The sequence below is a fragment of the Rhinolophus sinicus genome, chromosome 2 (assembly GCF_057876585.1).
Source record: "Rhinolophus sinicus isolate RSI-liver-muscle chromosome 2, RSI-T2T, whole genome shotgun sequence".
In the NCBI taxonomy this organism is placed as follows: domain Eukaryota; kingdom Metazoa; phylum Chordata; class Mammalia; order Chiroptera; family Rhinolophidae; genus Rhinolophus; species Rhinolophus sinicus.
Window position 1 is genome coordinate 30,265,964 of NC_142502.1, and position 9,979 is coordinate 30,275,942.

Here is a 9,979-nt window from a genome sequence, read left to right on the forward strand (position 1 = left end):
GGGGATATTAACAATACCTAGCTCATGGGGCTGTTTTGAGGATGTAATGGGTTAATGCAAGACTCATCCTTGGTACATGATTAGTAATCGATAAATGTTAGCTTGTAAGAATTTTTGCCTGTTTTGTTCCCTGCAGTATTCCTAGCATCCAGAATTTCACCTGCACATAGTTAAGTATGCAATAAATATTTATTGAATGACAAGGAAATATTAGTATGTGAATCATTACATCCGCTCTTTTACTTGCCCCTTTCCCGCTGGTTACTAGACCGTAGGTATCATGTCACAGGCATACTCATGGGCGACATTCTCCTAAAAGTTCCTAAAAGCATGTAAACAGAGAGTGCTAATGGAATTCATAGGCCCTATTTCAAAGGAGCCTGCTGTTCAGAATATATTATCTTTATTTAGCATTTATATTACACTTTTACAACTTCAAAGCCCTTTTCAGTTTTTTAACTAAATATTTGTTATAACATTCCTACATTATCTTTCATAAGGAAGGTAACTGAGGCATGGTTTCAGTGGTTAATACCTATATCTGGAATTGAATTCATCATGTAAATACTGTAAGTGTAACTATATAAAAAAAAAATCTGAAACATTACTTTGTTCATGTAGAATGCCGAATGGAATGTCAGTATTTGAAAAGACAATCTGTTACTTTAAATTATACTAGCTATGCCTTTCACTGGGTTTTATTTCAGAAACTAGAATCAATAGAAAGGTTTCTAAAGTGAGCTTTCTCAATAGGTTTGAAGTCTTTCAAGAATAAAAGTTAAGTTAATAAAAGTTAATAAAATTTTTAAATTCAGTATTAAAACATTTCACCATATCTCAGTAATTTCCCAATATTTTTCTATGAAAACTTCGAGACAGTTCTTTCCTAGTGTCCCTAATTTGGGAGTTTCTGTATGTATACTATTAAAATTTGTAGACAGCGAAGAATAAAATGGGTAAAACAAGTCAAGAGCAATCTAGCTTTCAGGTCTATAAAAGGACTAAAGAGATTTGGGAAAAACCCAAATCTAATCAGGTGTCTGTGGAGTTTCAAGAAAGTCTGAAAATGTATTAGACTGAAAAGATAAACTGAGTTTTAGTCACTAGTCCAGCTGATTGGCTTCACTACAGTTAAAACAGTCCTAACTCAGAGGAGCCCTCACTAAACTGAATAATCTATTCATTTGACTCTAGTTGAATTCCTCTTCCACAGCCCAACCAGCTGTTTGCTAATCTCAAAACCAGATTCCACTCCAGGTTTCCTCTATCCCAGTGCAAGCTCCTTCAAGTCTTCCCTTCAACTTCCAAGTCTCTCTCTTTTCCTCTCCCATCTCCAGGGGAAAATATCTCTACCTCTTCCCCATGCTGTTCCCCTAAATGTGATTTTTGACCACATCCTCTCTCTATTCCTCCACGAATGTTCCTATTCTCCCAATATTTACAGTCCATTATTCTCCACTGGCTTTTCCACAGCCAAAAAGAGTGGCTCATATCTTTCCTGTTTTAAAAAAGGAAACCTTTCGTCAATTCTACATCCTTTCAAATACTGTACCATAATTTCTCCTTTCCTTTGGTGCCCCATTTCCTGAACAAGTAGTTTACACTCATTTTTTTTTTTTTTTATATCACTACATCCTATTCATTCTTCCTTCCACAGATGTTGCTGTATATGCTTTCCTCTCTGTATGGTCTCCAGTGATATCCTAATGTCACTGGAGTGGAATGTCAAATCTAGTGGCCACAGTCCACTTCCTAGGTAAGGTTCTAGAAGTATTTGACAGTGTTGACTAATCTCTTCTTTGAAACTGGTTTTTCATGCATCTTCTTTGTCAATTCACCATTGTGGTTATTCTCTTGTCCCTCAGACCTAGTCCCACTTTCTCCTTCTACCTGCTAAACATGAGTGCTTTTAGAATCAAGATATGACCTTCTCTCCTGTGTTTAGATTTCCTCCTTAGTGAACCCATGGACTCTCTTAGCATCATTTGAACTCGTCTTTGTGTAAAGAACCCCTGGGATATTTTTATCCATGAGCACTCTACAGAGCTTCAGACTTTCTAATTTGTTGAGGGATGAATCCACACAGATAGCCTATGTATTTGAAAATAATGGAATGGTGTAGTGGTGTAAAAAAATAAAAAATAAATAAAAAAAAAATAAAAAGCTTGCACTTTGGAGTTTGATCTGGTTAGCGTCCCAATTCCACCACTTAACTAGATATGAGTAACATAATCTACCTCCACTGAGTTTCCTCCCATGTACAATAACCCCTGCTTCACTGGGACATTATCAAGATTAAATGAGAAAATGCCGGTAAGGTGCCTAACACATAAGAGCTTATTAATAGGTAGTAACTATTGTTCTTGCCTGCTTCTTTTTCCTTCTGCATTCCTCATCTCAGTGTATGATGCCACCCGTGCTCTCAGCCAGTGATTTCACTACAACTTCCTCTTCCTGCCACCCACATCCAGTTGGTCAACAGATCCTATTGATTGTTCCTCTGAAACATTTGTCCTGTACTCCCTCCTCCCCTTTTACTTCTTCTGTCACTGCCCTACTTTGTCTTCTGCCAGGATTATTACCTCATATGTGTAACTACATCTTTGCTAGCACAATTATCCTCCTGCAGTACGGAGTTGGTAATGTTACTCTCCTGTTCCAGATCCCTAAACAGTTTCTCATAATTTTACAAAAAATGTACCTCCTTGGTGTGGTACTTAGTGCCTTTCAGCCCTGGAACACATTGGCCTTCCTATCGTCAACAAGTACACCCCACAAACACACAGTACACCACACCACGCAAACCCAGTGCAGGTCACTCATCTTTGCTTTTGTTTATGTTACTTCCTAAGCTTGAGATGTCCTCACTCTGCCCATTCTTGACCTATCAAAATTTCTAACTCACTGGAACAAATATTTGTACACCCACGTTGATAGTAGCAAATTCACAATAGCCAAAAGGGGGAAGTAGCATTAACAGGTGAATGGGTAAATAACATATGGTATATACATATAATGAAATATTATTCAGCCTTATAAAAGGAATGAAATTCTGACACATGCTATTACATGGATAACGTTGAAGACATCATGCTATGTGAAATAAGTCGATCACAAAAGGGCAAAAATTGTAAGATTCCATTTGTATAACATATGTAGAGTAGTCAAATTCACAGAGACAAAGTAGAATGGTGGTTGCCAGTACTGGGGTAGGGGAAAATGGGGAGTCATTGTTTAATTGGTAAAGAGTTTCAGTTTTGCAAGATGAAAAACGTTCTGGAGATGGATGGTGGTACTGGTTTTGCAACAATGTGAATGTATTGAATGCCACTGAACTATACACTTAAAAAGGATTAAAATGGTGAATTTCTTGTATAATTTATCACAATTTAAATTTTTTTCTAACTTACCTTTAATTACGTATATTAAGTACCTGGGACTGTGTGGGAATTCATAAATAGATTTTAAAAAGTGCTGCCTGTCCCATTGAGAAGAGAAAGCTAAATTCTACCTCTGCTATGGAAAACTCCAGTTAATCACACTAGAAATTTAAAGACTTCTTCTGTCTCTGTACCTATTTTAGCGCGTGTCATGTCTTGCTCTATATTGTGTCTGGTCCTTGTAAACATTTGTCTCTTGTTTGAGATAATAAAATACACTAAGGTCAGGCGCTCTGTCTTATCTATTCATTTTTTATCTATCATAGTACTTAATACAGTTCATTGCACATAATGGGAGCTCAATAAATACTTGTGGAGTAGAACAGAATGGAATGGAAGTTAAATTCAGCCATCAGTGATGTTCCTCACTGGAAATGACACCACTTTACAGGCACGTCTTCCTCAGAATGGGTATACTGACCAATAGCATTCTCCAACCAAAAAATCAAAGGAAAACCCCACCCTCAAAACACAAATACATCACTCAATACCTGGTACTCACAGCTGCTTTGGATTCTATTTATGATCTTCAATAAATGTGGCTATCATCTCATATCTGAATTAATTTTCTAAAATTTCTCATTTAAAGCTGTGATGCAAACGTGGATGGATGGGCTGAGACACTGTCCAGCATGTTTACAACCAGCACTGTGAGCCAACCATTAAAAGTTTTGTGAGAAGAGATATAACCACCAACAGTTGCCTTCCCTCCTTGACCCCCTGAAGTTTGGAGGAGCCTGTCTCGTGGATGGTTTGGTTTTGAGTACATAGCAATAATCAGCACAAATAGCACGGAGGAATCTATAACTATCTATGCTCTGATAAACCTTTAGTTATAAATTATCTAGGGAACAACAGACACGTAAGCCTATCATCCTGAGTGCGAGGCAAACATTTTCCCTCACCAGGATGGGATTGCTCTTTTCATCTTCAGAATTCTTTATTTCGCTGTCTTCAGGAGGTTTAGGCTCCCTGGTGCTTAATAATTAAGCTTAAAATTTACTTTGTGATGCTAAGAACTGTGCCTAACACTTTATTTGTATTATCTCATGTCTTCTTGACAACCCTATGACATAGCAAGTTGGATTTCTTTGGTTTGTGACTGCCCAAAATTCCTTTTCTCTCTTCGTTAATAGCACCACACTTTCCCTTCAAAGGACTCCCAACCTCATTTCACGTGGTCTTGGGGTCTTCTCAATGATAAAGCTTCCTGACATCAAGAAATGGGTATGTGATGGAAGTGTAGCCAATTAGACTCTGTCAGGAGTGGGCCAAGTGCCAACGGGATAGTGGCTGTAGGTTGGTTATTCCAAAGTGAACTCCCCCAAATTCCTGAATGATTTCCTCACAGTAGCCCTGATGCCTGTTATCCCCAAGGCCTGACCATTTAGCACTTTTTTCAGTTCTTTGACATACAAATTTTGTTCCAATAAATTCTGCTTTTAATAATAATAATAATAATTTTTAGCCAGAATCAGTTGCTTGTAAATCTAAAAATTCTTCCTGATAAGGCAGAATACTCATTTTCTATTGCTATGTAACAAATTACCACAAATGTAGCTGCTGAAAACAGCCCACATTTATTATTGCACAGTTTCAATGGGTCAGGCCTGCCGGTACAGCTGAACTGGGTCCTCCGCTCAGGGACCCACAAGGTTGCAGTCAAGGTGTTGGCCAGAGCTAAGGTCTCATCTGAGGCTTCAAGTCCTCTTCCAAGCTCACATGGTTGCTGGCAGAAGTCCACTCTTTTGTAGTTGTAGAACTGAAGTACTTTTTCCTTGCTGGTTGTCAGTTGGGGCTTGCTATTTCAGCTCCTAAAGGCCCCTGCAGTTCTTGCCACAGGATCCTACCCCTAGGCCTCTCACAACATGGCAGTTTGCTTCCTCAAGTGCAGCAGGAAAATCTCTCTCACTTTGAATGTCTCTCTTTATAGAAGGCCTGGACCTGCCTTTAAAAGACCCACCTGATTAGGTCAGGCCCACCAAAGATAATATCCATTCTGTCTTTTGATTAACTCAAAGTCAAATGATTTAGAACCTTAATTACTTTTGAAAAATCTCTTCAGTTTTGTCACACTATATAATATAATCACCAAAGTGAAATCCCAACACAAGTCCCTCCACAGTCAAGGAGAGGCAATTATATAGAGAGTATATAGTAGTTGCAGGTGGACGGGGGGGGCGGGGGGGCGCGAGGACAGGGGAGATTTTGGAGGGCATCTTATAATTGTGCCTAACACAGATAGCTACTTGTATTACCCCCATTTTACAAATGAATAAACTAAGGTTCAGAAAGCTTAAGTCATCCGCCCAAGATTACAAACTCCTCAATGTTGATGTCAAGATTTGAACAGGCCCATTATCTGTGCTTAAACTAAATCATGACATTCTTGAAATAATTTGTATCTTCATCTAAATCTCCTTGTACTTGCTGAAATGTTTCTGTATTTTTAGTTTGTCTAGCTTCCTTGTTTCCACCTGTTCTGAATACCTTAGTTCTCTATATCACACATTTGTATCAACAATGGGGGCAAGTCAATACAGAGATAGTAAGGCCTTTAACAAACATCTCTAGAGCATTGGCTTACTTGAGTCACTGTGCTAGACGGCTTGAGAAGACCAAGGTGGGCCCCCCAGAAACCCATTTTCTCTTAGAAGACACAAGATCAATCACAACGGTATGAATATATGTGGGAAGAGAGTAAAGGGATATACAGAAGAAGGAATGATGAATTCTGACTATACTGAGAGGATGAGAGACGTCTTCTCAAAGGAAATGAAGAGGATTTTACCTTAGGGAAAAGTGAGGAGGTAGCAAGAGCACGGGGATCTTCCTGGAGCGCTATCCTTTGGTGAGTTTCTTCTCACTTGATCCTTGCTCATTGCAAGTCAACACAAAGTAAGCTTTTTCAGAATTCCAAGATGATGCCACATCTTGAGATTCTGTTTTCTTTGGTTGACCAAAGATGGTTTTAAAACCAAGGAAAATAAACCAATATTGGTCAAAATACAGAAAAATAATCTCATGCTTAATAATGCCACCTAAAACATATTTTCACTGGATTTATTATGTATAGATTATACCAATTTATCGATTGCTACTTTTCTTAGGTGACTGATCCTAATTGCTCCTTGGGGATTTCATTTTTTCCTCTTAGACTGAAGATGCCATTGATGGCCAGTAAGGTGAATAGCACTGATATCACTAGGGAAGTTAGAAAAAACAGAGGAGAAAATAGCATTCTGCACTCTATCAAACCATAGTATGTATATATCCACTGGAAATACTATGTGTATTTGTATTGCTAGAAATTTTATATGAAGCACTATAATGATGTAAAGATTGGTGTAAAGAGGATGCTGTTTAAAGTAGTTGATGGGAGATTTGGGACTTTTAAATTAAAATTTACAAATAAACAGAGCCCGTATTCCTGCTAAATCCTTCTATTTGTTGATTAATTCAACAAATATTTATTTAGCACCTACTATATGCCAGTCACTCTACTAGGTTCTGAGAATAGAGAATTGAGTGTGAAACTATTATCACCCTCCTTAGGATGTTAAATGTAATGGAGATATTAATAAATAGGCAATTGTAATACATTGTAATGTATGCTACGGTAGAGAAACTAAAAAGTGCTATGGGAATATGGAGGAAAATAATTTTATTGAGTTTAAGGGAGACTAGTGAGCTTTTCCAGAGGAGATGGCATTTAAGTTGATATGTGACAATAGAATGGGAGATACGGAAAAACCTGTAATGAGCAAAAGATCAATAAGTACCAAAAAAACCCCAAAAAACCCAAAACATTGTGATAGCTATCTGGGAGCAGGGAAAAGGTAACTTAGTACTTTTATTTCTTTTCATCATTTGAAAATGTTAAGATTTTACAAAATATATCCCCATACACAAAGATGCTTTACTAAACCACTTATCAGCTTCTATCTATGAGCTACAAGCACTTACTTGCAGAGTCTAAGGAAGAACTGTAGAACTTATGTTGCTTATTTACAACAGCCCTTGCCCGGAATCCATCTCCACCTGACTCTGAAAACTTGCCTCTGTAATGACAAGAACCATCTCCTCCACTGGCCACTGTGAACTCAGGATTTACAAATGCTGGAACCTTGTGTTCACTGGGGCATTCAGTGCCGGCTGCTTCACGGCCTCCAGCAAAAGTTACCAAATCTTTTCAATTAGGTACCAAACACATGCAAAAAACTTATCACTTCTTCCAAATTACATTCATGATGTAGGACATTGATGGACAATCAACAATGTATCTTTCACATTACATTAGACCTCACAGCTTTCTTAATTTTTTTAAAATCAATTTTTGCCTCCAAACACATAAATTTTGCATGTCTGTACATACCATTCAACTCTGCTATATTCACCTGACCACAACACACATAAAACACTGATATAGTCTATTTTTATAAAGCTGTACTACACTACTTATTTTTTTTAAATCATGAGCTTATAAGTTCTGCAACATGTATCAAAATTACAAATGCACTTAAATCTTTGACCAGCATTTCTACTTTTGTCCTACAGACCTTCCCATACACCTGTGACATGACATAGGTACAAAGTTATTCACTGAAGCAGCCTATATGTACAAAATAACTTTAAAAAATGTGTGACTATGGGAATAATTTTAAAAATTGTGGCAAATTCTTACAAGTAGATATAATTATATGTAGCCATAAAAAAGCATAAGGGAGATCTGTATGTCCTGACATGGAATAATTCTGGAGACATGTTGTTAAGAAAGCTAGGTGAAGGAGCAGGTGTGTAGGGTGTTTTGTAGAAGAAAAGGAGAATACATAAATATGCTGCTATCGACTGAATGTTTGTGTTCCCCTAAAATGTATATGTTGGAAGCAAATCCCACTATAATGGTATTAGGAGATGGGGCCTTTGGGAAGTAATTAGGTCCTGAGGGCAGAATGGGACTAGTACCCTTCTAAAAGAGACTCTGGAGAGCTTCCTCCTGTAAGGACACAGCAATGATAAACCCATTGTATGTTAACATAAATAATGTTTTTTTTTATGAAAAATAACTAGGTTTTCCAAAATAAAAGGTTAAGCATGGCATATTTTTCAAATAACCTGAACGTCTGATTTCACAGAAGACATCTAGAGTCTCATACCTGCTTCTGCATTCAATATATTGTGATATGTTGTTCTGGTTTAAGAAGAAAAACTGGTTTCACACAGCTAAGAGGTTGGAAAACAGAAATATTATAAAAGCATTTTCAGATAATTATAGCTATTCTTCTTTGATATTACACCAAAACTCAACAAGTAGTAGTTTCTTAAAGTTTAATTGCAGTGTAGTGAAACTCTATCAAAGAGCTATTTATATACCCTGTTACAACAAAATCCATTGGTCCGCCTTCTACTTTGAATGGTTCTTTAACCCATGCATGATTTGTTAAGGTCATACATTGGTCACCGGCACAATATTGGTCCACTGAATTATTTAGACCTTCTGAATGTTAACACCTCATTTTACAATATTAAAACATTGCATTTGCTGTATCATCACCAATTTCATCAGAAAGCTTCTAGATATTGGAAAGCTATTGAGCTCACAGTGGTGGATACAAGTTTTCCAAAATTCTAATTTTTCCTTAAAAGCTCAAATTTTATAGTTTGTGGCTCATATTGTCATTTATTTTTCTTGAAGTAACAGGCACATTTTGTTCACTTTTAAGAAAATGTTTGCCAAGCGCTCATATGAATAACCATAGTTTGTTTGTCATTCTTTGAAGTAAAAACAGCCTTCCCTGAAAAATGCAGGTAGTTGAGTTTGCAACTCAAACAATCACACAAGTTAGTTTCCATGAGACAACCTGGTTCTTTCGTATGCAGCAAAGTGCTTTATATATACTTCCCTTTGCGTCAGAGAGAATATTCAAAAGGTACTCAAGAGTCAAGATTTAATTAAATTATTAGCGTTTCCTGCTTTGTCAAGAACATTAAGCGAAACTGGAATATTTTTATCTGTATGTGGCAGGGAAGAATACAAAGACTTCTAGTACAGTTTAATGCCAGTGTCATGTCAAGGTGCCAGGGGCTTTATCCACCACTTGCTTTTGCATCACCAGTATAAATGTCAACAATGAAAATGGCAAATCATGTCTCACTATCTTTATGGAAATAGTGTCGATCTCACAGACTCCTTCAAAGCAATTTGAAGTTCCCCCAGATGTCTACATATCACACTTTGAAAAACATTGGCGTAAACAATTCTGGAGTAATATATTAGAAACTGATAACAGTTGCCTTCAATGAAGAGCATTAGATAATTAGGGGGCAGGTGCAAGAGGATGATGTTTCACTATATATCATTTTTATTTTTTGAATTTGAACCAAGGAAATATATTAGTCATTCCAAGATAAATTTTAAAATGTTCTTAAAGAGCATAAGACATTATGGACCAAGGAAAGTGAGGTGACAACTTGTACTTATTTAAAAAAGAATAGTATTTGGCATGGCTGCATAGTTGCAAAGTGGTTGGCTGGTAGAG